At 54.0% G+C, this 10,017-nt stretch overlaps 36 non-coding genes across 36 annotated transcripts; all 36 read right to left on the minus strand.

Annotated features, from left to right (window-relative positions):
- Positions 1 to 65: 65 nt before the first annotated feature.
- Positions 66 to 184, minus strand: LOC132802993 (5S ribosomal RNA). Its single transcript, XR_009638099.1, has one exon. It is a non-coding gene; the product is annotated as a 5S ribosomal RNA (ribosomal RNA).
- A 162-nt stretch (positions 185 to 346) lies between these two features.
- On the minus strand, positions 347 to 465 carry LOC132802994 (5S ribosomal RNA). The gene has a single exon (XR_009638100.1). It is a non-coding gene; the product is annotated as a 5S ribosomal RNA (ribosomal RNA).
- Positions 466 to 627: 162 nt separating this feature from the next.
- On the minus strand, positions 628 to 746 carry LOC132802996 (5S ribosomal RNA). The gene has a single exon (XR_009638102.1). It is a non-coding gene; the product is annotated as a 5S ribosomal RNA (ribosomal RNA).
- A 160-nt stretch (positions 747 to 906) lies between these two features.
- On the minus strand, positions 907 to 1,025 carry LOC132801701 (5S ribosomal RNA). Its single transcript, XR_009636821.1, has one exon. It is a non-coding gene; the product is annotated as a 5S ribosomal RNA (ribosomal RNA).
- Positions 1,026 to 1,187: 162 nt separating this feature from the next.
- LOC132802997 (5S ribosomal RNA) lies at positions 1,188 to 1,306 on the minus strand. Its single transcript, XR_009638103.1, has one exon. It is a non-coding gene; the product is annotated as a 5S ribosomal RNA (ribosomal RNA).
- Positions 1,307 to 1,466: 160 nt separating this feature from the next.
- On the minus strand, positions 1,467 to 1,585 carry LOC132801151 (5S ribosomal RNA). The gene has a single exon (XR_009636267.1). It is a non-coding gene; the product is annotated as a 5S ribosomal RNA (ribosomal RNA).
- Positions 1,586 to 1,747: 162 nt separating this feature from the next.
- On the minus strand, positions 1,748 to 1,866 carry LOC132801788 (5S ribosomal RNA). The gene has a single exon (XR_009636909.1). It is a non-coding gene; the product is annotated as a 5S ribosomal RNA (ribosomal RNA).
- Positions 1,867 to 2,027: 161 nt separating this feature from the next.
- LOC132802998 (5S ribosomal RNA) lies at positions 2,028 to 2,146 on the minus strand. The gene has a single exon (XR_009638104.1). It is a non-coding gene; the product is annotated as a 5S ribosomal RNA (ribosomal RNA).
- A 159-nt stretch (positions 2,147 to 2,305) lies between these two features.
- LOC132801530 (5S ribosomal RNA) lies at positions 2,306 to 2,424 on the minus strand. The gene has a single exon (XR_009636646.1). It is a non-coding gene; the product is annotated as a 5S ribosomal RNA (ribosomal RNA).
- A 161-nt stretch (positions 2,425 to 2,585) lies between these two features.
- Positions 2,586 to 2,704, minus strand: LOC132802999 (5S ribosomal RNA). Its single transcript, XR_009638105.1, has one exon. It is a non-coding gene; the product is annotated as a 5S ribosomal RNA (ribosomal RNA).
- Positions 2,705 to 2,865: 161 nt separating this feature from the next.
- LOC132802383 (5S ribosomal RNA) lies at positions 2,866 to 2,984 on the minus strand. Its single transcript, XR_009637507.1, has one exon. It is a non-coding gene; the product is annotated as a 5S ribosomal RNA (ribosomal RNA).
- Positions 2,985 to 3,145: 161 nt separating this feature from the next.
- LOC132803000 (5S ribosomal RNA) lies at positions 3,146 to 3,264 on the minus strand. The gene has a single exon (XR_009638106.1). It is a non-coding gene; the product is annotated as a 5S ribosomal RNA (ribosomal RNA).
- Positions 3,265 to 3,426: 162 nt separating this feature from the next.
- LOC132803001 (5S ribosomal RNA) lies at positions 3,427 to 3,545 on the minus strand. Its single transcript, XR_009638107.1, has one exon. It is a non-coding gene; the product is annotated as a 5S ribosomal RNA (ribosomal RNA).
- A 160-nt stretch (positions 3,546 to 3,705) lies between these two features.
- LOC132801245 (5S ribosomal RNA) lies at positions 3,706 to 3,824 on the minus strand. The gene has a single exon (XR_009636361.1). It is a non-coding gene; the product is annotated as a 5S ribosomal RNA (ribosomal RNA).
- A 162-nt stretch (positions 3,825 to 3,986) lies between these two features.
- On the minus strand, positions 3,987 to 4,105 carry LOC132803002 (5S ribosomal RNA). The gene has a single exon (XR_009638108.1). It is a non-coding gene; the product is annotated as a 5S ribosomal RNA (ribosomal RNA).
- A 161-nt stretch (positions 4,106 to 4,266) lies between these two features.
- LOC132801846 (5S ribosomal RNA) lies at positions 4,267 to 4,385 on the minus strand. The gene has a single exon (XR_009636967.1). It is a non-coding gene; the product is annotated as a 5S ribosomal RNA (ribosomal RNA).
- A 162-nt stretch (positions 4,386 to 4,547) lies between these two features.
- On the minus strand, positions 4,548 to 4,666 carry LOC132801789 (5S ribosomal RNA). The gene has a single exon (XR_009636910.1). It is a non-coding gene; the product is annotated as a 5S ribosomal RNA (ribosomal RNA).
- Positions 4,667 to 4,825: 159 nt separating this feature from the next.
- On the minus strand, positions 4,826 to 4,944 carry LOC132803003 (5S ribosomal RNA). Its single transcript, XR_009638109.1, has one exon. It is a non-coding gene; the product is annotated as a 5S ribosomal RNA (ribosomal RNA).
- A 162-nt stretch (positions 4,945 to 5,106) lies between these two features.
- On the minus strand, positions 5,107 to 5,225 carry LOC132802311 (5S ribosomal RNA). The gene has a single exon (XR_009637435.1). It is a non-coding gene; the product is annotated as a 5S ribosomal RNA (ribosomal RNA).
- A 159-nt stretch (positions 5,226 to 5,384) lies between these two features.
- LOC132801531 (5S ribosomal RNA) lies at positions 5,385 to 5,503 on the minus strand. The gene has a single exon (XR_009636647.1). It is a non-coding gene; the product is annotated as a 5S ribosomal RNA (ribosomal RNA).
- A 161-nt stretch (positions 5,504 to 5,664) lies between these two features.
- Positions 5,665 to 5,783, minus strand: LOC132803004 (5S ribosomal RNA). Its single transcript, XR_009638110.1, has one exon. It is a non-coding gene; the product is annotated as a 5S ribosomal RNA (ribosomal RNA).
- A 161-nt stretch (positions 5,784 to 5,944) lies between these two features.
- On the minus strand, positions 5,945 to 6,063 carry LOC132802384 (5S ribosomal RNA). Its single transcript, XR_009637508.1, has one exon. It is a non-coding gene; the product is annotated as a 5S ribosomal RNA (ribosomal RNA).
- Positions 6,064 to 6,224: 161 nt separating this feature from the next.
- Positions 6,225 to 6,343, minus strand: LOC132803005 (5S ribosomal RNA). The gene has a single exon (XR_009638111.1). It is a non-coding gene; the product is annotated as a 5S ribosomal RNA (ribosomal RNA).
- A 162-nt stretch (positions 6,344 to 6,505) lies between these two features.
- LOC132803007 (5S ribosomal RNA) lies at positions 6,506 to 6,624 on the minus strand. The gene has a single exon (XR_009638113.1). It is a non-coding gene; the product is annotated as a 5S ribosomal RNA (ribosomal RNA).
- A 161-nt stretch (positions 6,625 to 6,785) lies between these two features.
- Positions 6,786 to 6,904, minus strand: LOC132802385 (5S ribosomal RNA). The gene has a single exon (XR_009637509.1). It is a non-coding gene; the product is annotated as a 5S ribosomal RNA (ribosomal RNA).
- Positions 6,905 to 7,065: 161 nt separating this feature from the next.
- LOC132803008 (5S ribosomal RNA) lies at positions 7,066 to 7,184 on the minus strand. The gene has a single exon (XR_009638114.1). It is a non-coding gene; the product is annotated as a 5S ribosomal RNA (ribosomal RNA).
- A 162-nt stretch (positions 7,185 to 7,346) lies between these two features.
- Positions 7,347 to 7,465, minus strand: LOC132803009 (5S ribosomal RNA). Its single transcript, XR_009638115.1, has one exon. It is a non-coding gene; the product is annotated as a 5S ribosomal RNA (ribosomal RNA).
- A 162-nt stretch (positions 7,466 to 7,627) lies between these two features.
- Positions 7,628 to 7,746, minus strand: LOC132801246 (5S ribosomal RNA). Its single transcript, XR_009636362.1, has one exon. It is a non-coding gene; the product is annotated as a 5S ribosomal RNA (ribosomal RNA).
- A 162-nt stretch (positions 7,747 to 7,908) lies between these two features.
- LOC132803010 (5S ribosomal RNA) lies at positions 7,909 to 8,027 on the minus strand. The gene has a single exon (XR_009638116.1). It is a non-coding gene; the product is annotated as a 5S ribosomal RNA (ribosomal RNA).
- A 161-nt stretch (positions 8,028 to 8,188) lies between these two features.
- On the minus strand, positions 8,189 to 8,307 carry LOC132801152 (5S ribosomal RNA). The gene has a single exon (XR_009636268.1). It is a non-coding gene; the product is annotated as a 5S ribosomal RNA (ribosomal RNA).
- A 161-nt stretch (positions 8,308 to 8,468) lies between these two features.
- On the minus strand, positions 8,469 to 8,587 carry LOC132803011 (5S ribosomal RNA). Its single transcript, XR_009638117.1, has one exon. It is a non-coding gene; the product is annotated as a 5S ribosomal RNA (ribosomal RNA).
- Positions 8,588 to 8,749: 162 nt separating this feature from the next.
- On the minus strand, positions 8,750 to 8,868 carry LOC132801153 (5S ribosomal RNA). Its single transcript, XR_009636269.1, has one exon. It is a non-coding gene; the product is annotated as a 5S ribosomal RNA (ribosomal RNA).
- A 160-nt stretch (positions 8,869 to 9,028) lies between these two features.
- LOC132803012 (5S ribosomal RNA) lies at positions 9,029 to 9,147 on the minus strand. The gene has a single exon (XR_009638118.1). It is a non-coding gene; the product is annotated as a 5S ribosomal RNA (ribosomal RNA).
- Positions 9,148 to 9,309: 162 nt separating this feature from the next.
- LOC132803013 (5S ribosomal RNA) lies at positions 9,310 to 9,428 on the minus strand. Its single transcript, XR_009638119.1, has one exon. It is a non-coding gene; the product is annotated as a 5S ribosomal RNA (ribosomal RNA).
- Positions 9,429 to 9,589: 161 nt separating this feature from the next.
- On the minus strand, positions 9,590 to 9,708 carry LOC132800973 (5S ribosomal RNA). Its single transcript, XR_009636089.1, has one exon. It is a non-coding gene; the product is annotated as a 5S ribosomal RNA (ribosomal RNA).
- Positions 9,709 to 9,870: 162 nt separating this feature from the next.
- Positions 9,871 to 9,989, minus strand: LOC132801588 (5S ribosomal RNA). Its single transcript, XR_009636707.1, has one exon. It is a non-coding gene; the product is annotated as a 5S ribosomal RNA (ribosomal RNA).
- Between the last annotated feature and the right edge of the window lie 28 nt (positions 9,990 to 10,017).

A 10,017-nucleotide genomic window follows, 5' to 3' on the forward strand; every position in this document is an offset into this window, starting at 1 on the left:
GGAGAAAAGGGAAACTCCGAGGGTGAAAGGCGCGGGGAAAGAGAGGAAAAAAAAAAAAAAAAAAAGGGGTGCAACACGAGGACTTCCCAGGAGGTCACCCATCCTAGTACTACTCTCGCCCAAGCACGCTTAACTTCGGAGTTCTGATGGGATCCGGTGCATTAGTGCTGGTATGATCGCACCCGACATGGTGATGCTAAAGAATGGATATAAGGAAAAGAAGCAGCGCAGCAGGTCCGCATGCGTTCGGCGCGATCCGGGCGAGTTCCCTCGGTCGGGCCGGGAGAAAAGGGAAACTCCGAGGGTGAAAGGCGCGGGGAAAGAGAGGAAAAAAAAAAAAAAAAAAGGGGTGCAACACGAGGACTTCCCAGGAGGTCACCCATCCTAGTACTACTCTCGCCCAAGCACGCTTAACTTCGGAGTTCTGATGGGATCCGGTGCATTAGTGCTGGTATGATCGCACCCGACATGGTGATGCTAAAGAATGGATATAAGGAAAAGAAGCAGCGCAGCAGGTCCGCATGCGTTCGGCGCGATCCGGGCGAGTTCCCTCGGTCGGGCCGGGAGAAAAGGGAAACTCCGAGGGTGAAAGGCGCGGGGAAAGAGAGGAAAAAAAAAAAAAAAAAAGGGGTGCAACACGAGGACTTCCCAGGAGGTCACCCATCCTAGTACTACTCTCGCCCAAGCACGCTTAACTTCGGAGTTCTGATGGGATCCGGTGCATTAGTGCTGGTATGATCGCACCCGACATGGTGATGCTAAAGAATGGATATAAGGAAAAGAAGCAGCGCAGCAGGTCCGCATGCGTTCGGCGCGATCCGGGCGAGTTCCCTCGGTTGGGCCGGGAGAAAAGGGAAACTCCGAGGGTGAAAGGCGCGGGGAAAGAGAGGAAAAAAAAAAAAAAAAAGGGTGCAACACGAGGACTTCCCAGGAGGTCACCCATCCTAGTACTACTCTCGCCCAAGCACGCTTAACTTCGAAGTTCTGATGGGATCCGGTGCATTAGTGCTGGTATGATCGCACCCGACATGGTGATGCTAAAGAATGGATATAAGGAAAAGAAGCAGCGCAGCAGGTCCGCATGCGTTCGGCGCGATCCGGGCGAGTTCCCTCCGTCGGGCCGGGAGAAAAGGGAAACTCCGAGGGTGAAAGGCGCGGGGAAAGAGAGGAAAAAAAAAAAAAAAAAAGGGGTGCAACACGAGGACTTCCCAGGAGGTCACCCATCCTAGTACTACTCTCGCCCAAGCACGCTTAACTTCGGAGTTCTGATGGGATCCGGTGCATTAGTGCTGGTATGATCGCACCCGATATGGTGATGCTAAAGAATGGATATAAGGAAAAGAAGCAGCGCAGCAGGTCCGCATGCGTTCGGCGCGATCCGGGCGAGTTCCCTCGGTCGGGCCGGGAGAAAAGGGAAACTCCGAGGGTGAACGGCGCGGGGAAAGAGAGGAAAAAAAAAAAAAAAAAGGGTGCAACACGAGGACTTCCCAGGAGGTCACCCATCCTAGTACTACTCTCGCCCAAGCACGCTTAACTTCGGAGTTCTGATGGGATCCGGTGCATTAGTGCTGGTATGATCGCACCCGACATGGTGATGCTAAAGAATGGATATAAGGAAAAGAAGCAGCGCAGCAGGTCCGCATGCGTTCGGCGCGATCCGGGCGAGTTCCCTCGGTCGGGCCGGGAGAAAAGGGAAACTCCGAGGGTGAACGGCGCGGGGAAAGAGAGGAAAAAAAAAAAAAAAAAAGGGGTGCAACACGAGGACTCCCCAGGAGGTCACCCATCCTAGTACTACTCTCGCCCAAGCACGCTTAACTTCGGAGTTCTGATGGGATCCGGTGCATTAGTGCTGGTATGATCGCACCCGACATGGTGATGCTAAAGAATGGATATAAGGAAAAGAAGCAGCGCAGCAGGTCCGCATGCGTTCGGCGGGATCCGGGCGAGTTCCCTCGGTCGGGCCGGGAGAAAAGGGAAACTCCGAGGGTGAAAGGCGCGGGGAAAGAGAGGAAAAAAAAAAAAAAAAAGGGGTGCAACACGAGGACTTCCCAGGAGGTCACCCATCCTAGTACTACTCTCGCCCAAGCACGCTTAACTTCGGAGTTCTGATGGGATCCGGTGCATTAGTGCTGGTATGATCGCACCCGACATGGTGATGCTAAAGAATGGATATAAGGAAAAGAAGCAGCGCAGCAGGTCCGCATGCGTTCGGCGCGATCCGGGCGAGTTCCCTCGGTCGGGCCGGGAGAAAAGGGAAACTCCGAGGGTGAACGGCGCGGGGAAAGAGAGGAAAAAAAAAAAAAAAGGGGTGCAACACGAGGACTTCCCCGGAGGTCACCCATCCTAGTACTACTCTCGCCCAAGCACGCTTAACTTCGGAGTTCTGATGGGATCCGGTGCATTAGTGCTGGTATGATCGCACCCGAAATGGTGATGCTAAAGAATGGATATAAGGAAAAGAAGCAGCGCAGCAGGTCCGCATGCGTTCGGCGCGATCCGGGCGAGTTCCCTCGGTCGGGCCGGGAGAAAAGGGAAACTCCGAGGGTGAAAGGCGCGGGGAAAGAGAGGAAAAAAAAAAAAAAAAAGGGGTGCAACACGAGGACTTCCCAGGAGGTCACCCATCCTAGTACTACTCTCGCCCAAGCACGCTTAACTTCGGAGTTCTGATGGGATCCGGTGCATTAGTGCTGGTATGATCGCACCCGACATGGTGATGCTAAAGAATGGATATAAGGAAAAGAAGCAGCGCAGCAGGTCCGCATGCGTTCGGCGCGATCCGGGCGAGTTCCCTCGGTCGGGCCGGGAGAAAAGGGAAACTCCGAGGGTGAAAGGCGCGGGGAAAGAGAGGAAAAAAAAAAAAAAAAAAGGGTGCAACACGAGGACTTCCCAGGAGGTCACCCATCCTAGTACTACTCTCCCCCAAGCACGCTTAACTTCGGAGTTCTGATGGGATCCCGTGCATTAGTGCTGGTATGATCGCACACGACATGGTGATGCTAAAGAATGGATATAAGGAAAAGAAGCAGCGCAGCAGGTCCGCATGCGTTCGGCGCGATCCGGGCGAGTTCCCTCGGTCGGGCCGGGAGAAAAGGGAAACTCCGAGGGTGAACGGCGCGGGGAAAGAGAGGAAAAAAAAAAAAAAAAAGGGGTGCAACACGAGGACTTCCCAGGAGGTCACCCATCCTAGTACTACTCTCGCCCAAGCACGCTTAACTTCGGAGTTCTGATGGGATCCGGTGCATTAGTGCTGGTATGATCGCACCCGACATGGTGATGCTAAAGAATGGATATAAGGAAAAGAAGCAGCGCAGCAGGTCCGCATGCGTTCGGCGCGATCCGGGCGAGTTCCCTCGGTCGGGCCGGGAGAAAAGGGAAACTCCGAGGGTGAAAGGCGCGGGGAAAGAGAGGAAAAAAAAAAAAAAAAAAGGGGTGCAACACGAGGACTTCCCAGGAGGTCACCCATCCTAGTACTACTCTCGCCCAAGCACGCTTAACTTCGGAGTTCTGATGGGATCCGGTGCATTAGTGCTGGTATGATCGCACCCGACATGGTGATGCTAAAGAATGGATATAAGGAAAAGAAGCAGCGCAGCAGGTCCGCATGCGTTCGGCGTGATCCGGGCGAGTTCCCTCGGTCGGGCCGGGAGAAAAGGGAAACTCCGAGGGTGAAAGGCGCGGGGAAAGAGAGGAAAAAAAAAAAAAAAAGGGGTGCAACACGAGGACTTCCCAAGAGGTCACCCATCCTAGTACTACTCTCGCCCAAGCACGCTTAACTTCGGAGTTCTGATGGGATCCGGTGCATTAGTGCTGGTATGATCGCACCCGACATGGTGATGCTAAAGAATGGATATAAGGAAAAGAAGCAGCGCAGCAGGTCCGCATGCGTTCGGCGCGATCCGGGCGAGTTCCCTCGGTCGGGCCGGGAGAAAAGGGAAACTCCGAGGGTGAAAGGCGCGGGGAAAGAGAGGAAAAAAAAAAAAAAAAAAGGGGTGCAACACGAGGACTTCCCAGGAGGTCACCCATCCTAGTACTACTCTCGCCCAAGCACGCTTAACTTCGGAGTTCTGATGGGATCCGGTGCATTAGTGCTGGTATGATCGCACCCGACATGGTGATGCTAAAGAATGGATATAAGGAAAAGAAGCAGCGCAGCAGGTCCGCATGCGTTCGGCGCGATCCGGGCGAGTTCCCTCGGTCGGGCCGGGAGAAAAGGGAAACTCCGAGGGTGAAAGGCGCGGGGAAAGAGAGGAAAAAAAAAAAAAAAAAAGGGTGCAACACGAGGACTTCCCAGGAGGTCACCCATCCTAGTACTACTCTCGCCCAAGCACGCATAACTTCGGAGTTCTGATGGGATCCGGTGCATTAGTGCTGGTATGATCGCACCCGACATGGTGATGCTAAAGAATGGATATAAGGAAAAGAAGCAGCGCAGCAGGTCCGCATGCGTTCGGCGCGATCCGGGCGAGTTCCCTCGGTCGGGCCGGGAGAAAAGGGAAACTCCGAGGGTGAACGGCGCGGGGAAAGAGAGGAAAAAAAAAAAAAAAAAAGGGGTGCAACACGAGGACTCCCCAGGAGGTCACCCATCCTAGTACTACTCTCGCCCAAGCACGCTTAACTTCGGAGTTCTGATGGGATCCGGTGCATTAGTGCTGGTATGATCGCACCCGACATGGTGATGCTAAAGAATGGATATAAGGAAAAGAAGCAGCGCAGCAGGTCCGCATGCGTTCGGCGGGATCCGGGCGAGTTCCCTCGGTCGGGCCGGGAGAAAAGGGAAACTCCGAGGGTGAAAGGCGCGGGGAAAGAGAGGAAAAAAAAAAAAAAAGGGGTGCAACACGAGGACTTCCCAGGAGGTCACCCATCCTAGTACTACTCTCGCCCAAGCACGCTTAACTTCGGAGTTCTGATGGGATCCGGTGCATTAGTGCTGGTATGATCGCACCCGACATGGTGATGCTAAAGAATGGATATAAGGAAAAGAAGCAGCGCAGCAGGTCCGCATGCGTTCGGCGCGATCCGGGCGAGTTCCCTCGGTCGGGCCGGGAGAAAAGGGAAACTCCGAGGGTGAAAGGCGCGGGGAAAGAGAGGAAAAAAAAAAAAAAAAAAGGGGTGCAACACGAGGACTTCCCAGGAGGTCACCCATCCTAGTACTACTCTCCCCCAAGCACGCTTAACTTCGGAGTTCTGATGGGATCCCGTGCATTAGTGCTGGTATGATCGCACACGACATGGTGATGCTAAAGAATGGATATAAGGAAAAGAAGCAGCGCAGCAGGTCCGCATGCGTTCGGCGCGATCCGGGCGAGTTCCCTCGGTCGGGCCGGGAGAAAAGGGAAACTCCGAGGGTGAACGGCGCGGGGAAAGAGAGGAAAAAAAAAAAAAAAGGGGTGCAACACGAGGACTTCCCCGGAGGTCACCCATCCTAGTACTACTCTCGCCCAAGCACGCTTAACTTCGGAGTTCTGATGGGATCCGGTGCATTAGTGCTGGTATGATCGCACCCGAAATGGTGATGCTAAAGAATGGATATAAGGAAAAGAAGCAGCGCAGCAGGTCCGCATGCGTTCGGCGCGATCCGGGCGAGTTCCCTCGGTCGGGCCGGGAGAAAAGGGAAACTCCGAGGGTGAAAGGCGCGGGGAAAGAGAGGAAAAAAAAAAAAAAAAAGGGGTGCAACACGAGGACTTCCCAGGAGGTCACCCATCCTAGTACTACTCTCGCCCAAGCACGCTTAACTTCGGAGTTCTGATGGGATCCGGTGCATTAGTGCTGGTATGATCGCACCCGACATGGTGATGCTAAAGAATGGATATAAGGAAAAGAAGCAGCGCAGCAGGTCCGCATGCGTTCGGCGCGATCCGGGCGAGTTCCCTCGGTCGGGCCGGGAGAAAAGGGAAACTCCGAGGGTGAAAGGCGCGGGGAAAGAGAGGAAAAAAAAAAAAAAAAAAGGGTGCAACACGAGGACTTCCCAGGAGGTCACCCATCCTAGTACTACTCTCCCCCAAGCACGCTTAACTTCGGAGTTCTGATGGGATCCCGTGCATTAGTGCTGGTATGATCGCACACGACATGGTGATGCTAAAGAATGGATATAAGGAAAAGAAGCAGCGCAGCAGGTCCGCATGCGTTCGGCGCGATCCGGGCGAGTTCCCTCGGTCGGGCCGGGAGAAAAGGGAAACTCCGAGGGTGAACGGCGCGGGGAAAGAGAGGAAAAAAAAAAAAAAAAAGGGGTGCAACACGAGGACTTCCCAGGAGGTCACCCATCCTAGTACTACTCTCGCCCAAGCACGCTTAACTTCGGAGTTCTGATGGGATCCGGTGCATTAGTGCTGGTATGATCGCACCCGACATGGTGATGCTAAAGAATGGATATAAGGAAAAGAAGCAGCGCAGCAGGTCCGCATGCGTTCGGCGCGATCCGGGCGAGTTCCCTCGGTCGGGCCGGGAGAAAAGGGAAACTCCGAGGGTGAAAGGCGCGGGGAAAGAGAGGAAAAAAAAAAAAAAAAAAGGGGTGCAACACGAGGACTTCCCAGGAGGTCACCCATCCTAGTACTACTCTCGCCCAAGCACGCTTAACTTCGGAGTTCTGATGGGATCCGGTGCATTAGTGCTGGTATGATCGCACCCGACATGGTGATGCTAAAGAATGGATATAAGGAAAAGAAGCAGCGCAGCAGGTCCGCATGCGTTCGGCGCGATCCGGGCGAGTTCCCTCGGTCGGGCCGGGAGAAAAGGGAAACTCCGAGGGTGAAAGGCGCGGGGAAAGAGAGGAAAAAAAAAAAAAAAAAAGGGTGCAACACGAGGACTTCCCAGGAGGTCACCCATCCTAGTACTACTCTCCCCCAAGCACGCTTAACTTCGGAGTTCTGATGGGATCCCGTGCATTAGTGCTGGTATGATCGCACACGACATGGTGATGCTAAAGAATGGATATAAGGAAAAGAAGCAGCGCAGCAGGTCCGCATGCGTTCGGCGCGATCCGGGCGAGTTCCCTCGGTCGGGCCGGGAGAAAAGGGAAACTCCGAGGGTGAACGGCGCGGGGAAAGAGAGGAAAAAAAAAAAAAAAAAGGGGTGCAACACGAGGACTTCCCAGGAGGTCACCCATCCTAGTACTACTCTCGCCCAAGCACGCTTAACTTCGGAGTTCTGATGGGATCCGGTGCATTAGTGCTGGTATGATCGCACCCGACATGGTGATGCTAAAGAATGGATATAAGGAAAAGAAGCAGCGCAGCAGGTCCGCATGCGTTCGGCGCGATCCGGGCGAGTTCCCTCGGTCGGGCCGGGAGAAAAGGGAAACTCCGAGGGTGAAAGGCGCGGGGAAAGAGAGGAAAAAAAAAAAAAAAAAAGGGGTGCAACACGAGGACTTCCCAGGAGGTCACCCATCCTAGTACTACTCTCGCCCAAGCACGCTTAACTTCGGAGTTCTGATGGGATCCGGTGCATTAGTGCTGGTATGATCGCACCCGACATGGTGATGCTAAAGAATGGATATAAGGAAAAGAAGCAGCGCAGCAGGTCCGCATGCGTTCGGCGCGATCCGGGCGAGTTCCCTCGGTCGGGCCGGGAGAAAAGGGAAACTCCGAGGGTGAAAGGCGCGGGGAAAGAGAGGAAAAAAAAAAAAAAAAAAGGGGTGCAACACGAGGACTTCCCAAGAGGTCACCCATCCTAGTACTACTCTCGCCCAAGCACGCTTAACTTCGGAGTTCTGATGGGATCCGGTGCATTAGTGCTGGTATGATCGCACCCGACATGGTGATGCTAAAGAATGGATATAAGGAAAAGAAGCAGCGCAGCAGGTCCGCATGCGTTCGGCGCGATCCGGGCGAGTTCCCTCGGTCGGGCCGGGAGAAAAGGGAAACTCCGAGGGTGAAAGGCGCGGGGAAAGAGAGGAAAAAAAAAAAAAAAAAAGGGGTGCAACACGAGGACTTCCCAGGAGGTCACCCATCCTAGTACTACTCTCGCCCAAGCACGCTTAACTTCGGAGTTCTGATGGGATCCGGTGCATTAGTGCTGGTATGATCGCACCCGACATGGTGATGCTAAAGAATGGATATAAGGAAAAGAAGCAGCGCAGCAGGTCCGCATGCGTTCGGCGCGATCCGGGCGAGTTCCCTCGGTTGGGCCGGGAGAAAAGGGAAACTCCGAGGGTGAAAGGCGCGGGGAAAGAGAGGAAAAAAAAAAAAAAAAAAGGGTGCAACACGAGGACTTCCCAGGAGGTCACCCATCCTAGTACTACTCTCGCCCAAGCACGCTTAACTTCGGAGTTCTGATGGGATCCGGTGCATTAGTGCTGGTATGATCGCACCCGACATGGTGATGCTAAAGAATGGATATAAGGAAAAGAAGCAGCGCAGCAGGTCCGCATGCGTTCGGCGCGATCCGGGCGAGTTCCCTCGGTCGGGCTGGGAGAAAAGGGAAACTCCGAGGGTGAAAGGCGCGGGGAAAGAGAGGAAAAAAAAAAAAAAAAAGGGGTGCAACACGAGGACTTCCCAGGAGGTCACCCATCCTAGTACTACTCTCGCCCAAGCACGCTTAACTTCGGAGTTCTGATGGGATCCGGTGCATTAGTGCTGGTATGATCGCACCCGACATGGTGATGCTAAAGAATGGATATAAGGAAAAGAAGCAGCGCAGCAGGTCCGCATGCGTTCGGCGCGATCCGGGCGAGTTCCCTCGGTCGGGCCGGGAGAAAAGGGAAACTCCGAGGGTGAAAGGCGCGGGGAAAGAGAGGAAAAAAAAAAAAAAAAAAAGGGTGCAACACGAGGACTTCCCAGGAGGTCACCCATCCTAGTACTACTCTCGCCCAAGCACGCTTAACTTCGGAGTTCTGATGGGATCCGGTGCATTAGTGCTGGTATGATCGCACCCGACATGGTGATGCTAAAGAATGGATATAAGGAAAAGAAGCAGCGCAGCAGGTCCGCATGCGTTCGGCGCGATCCGGGCGAGTTCCCTCGGTCGGGCCGGGAGAAAAGGGAAACTCCGAGGGTGAACGGCGCGGGGAAAGAGAGGAAAAAAAAAAAAAAAAGGGGTGCAACACGAGGACTTCCCAGGAGGTCACCCATCCTAGTACTACTCTCGCCCAAGCACGCTTAACTTCGGAGTTCTGATGGGATCCGGTGCATTAGTGCTGGTATGATCGCACCCGACATGGTGATGCTAAAGAATGGATATAAGGAAAAGAAGCAGCGCAGCAGGTCCGCATGCGTTCGGCGCGATCCGGGCGAGTTCCCTCGGTCGGGCCGGGAGAAAAGGGAAACTCCGAGGGTGAAAGGCGCGGGGAAAGAGAGGAAAAAAAAAAAAAAAAAGGGGGTGCAACACGAGGACTTCCCAGGAGGTCACCCATCCTAGTACTACTCTCGCCCAAGCACGCTTAACTTCGGAGTTCTGATGGGATCCGGTGCATTAGTGCTGGTATGATCGCACCCGACATGGTGATGCTAAAGAATGGATATAAGGAAAAGAAGCAGCGCAGCAGGTCCGCATGCGTTCGGCGCGATCCGGGCGAGTTCCCTCGGTCGGGCCGGGAGAAAAGGGAAACTCCGAGGGTGAAAGGCGCGGGGAAAGAGAGGAAAAAAAAAAAAAAAAAGGGGTGCAACACGAGGACTTCCCAGGAGGTCACCCATCCTAGTACTACTCTCGCCCAAGCACGCTTAACTTCGGAGTTCTGATGGGATCCGGTGCATTAGTGCTGGTATGATTGCACCCGACATGGTGATGCTAAAGAATGGATATAAGGAAAAGAAGCAGCGCAGCAGGTCCGCATGCGTTCGGCGCGATCCGGGCGAGTTCCCTCGGTCGGGCCGGGAGAAAAGGGAAACTCCGAGGGTGAAAGGCGCGGGGAAAGAGAGGAAAAAAAAAAAAAAAAAAGGGGTGCAACACGAGGACTTCCCAGGAGGTCACCCATCCTAGTACTACTCTCGCCCAAGCACGCTTAACTTCGGAGTTCTGATGGGATCCGATGCATTAGTGCTGGTATGATCGCACCCGACATGGTGATGCTAAAGAATGGATATA

The sequence above is a fragment of the Ziziphus jujuba genome, chromosome 2 (assembly GCF_031755915.1).
Source record: "Ziziphus jujuba cultivar Dongzao chromosome 2, ASM3175591v1".
Lineage (NCBI taxonomy): Eukaryota > Viridiplantae > Streptophyta > Magnoliopsida > Rosales > Rhamnaceae > Ziziphus > Ziziphus jujuba.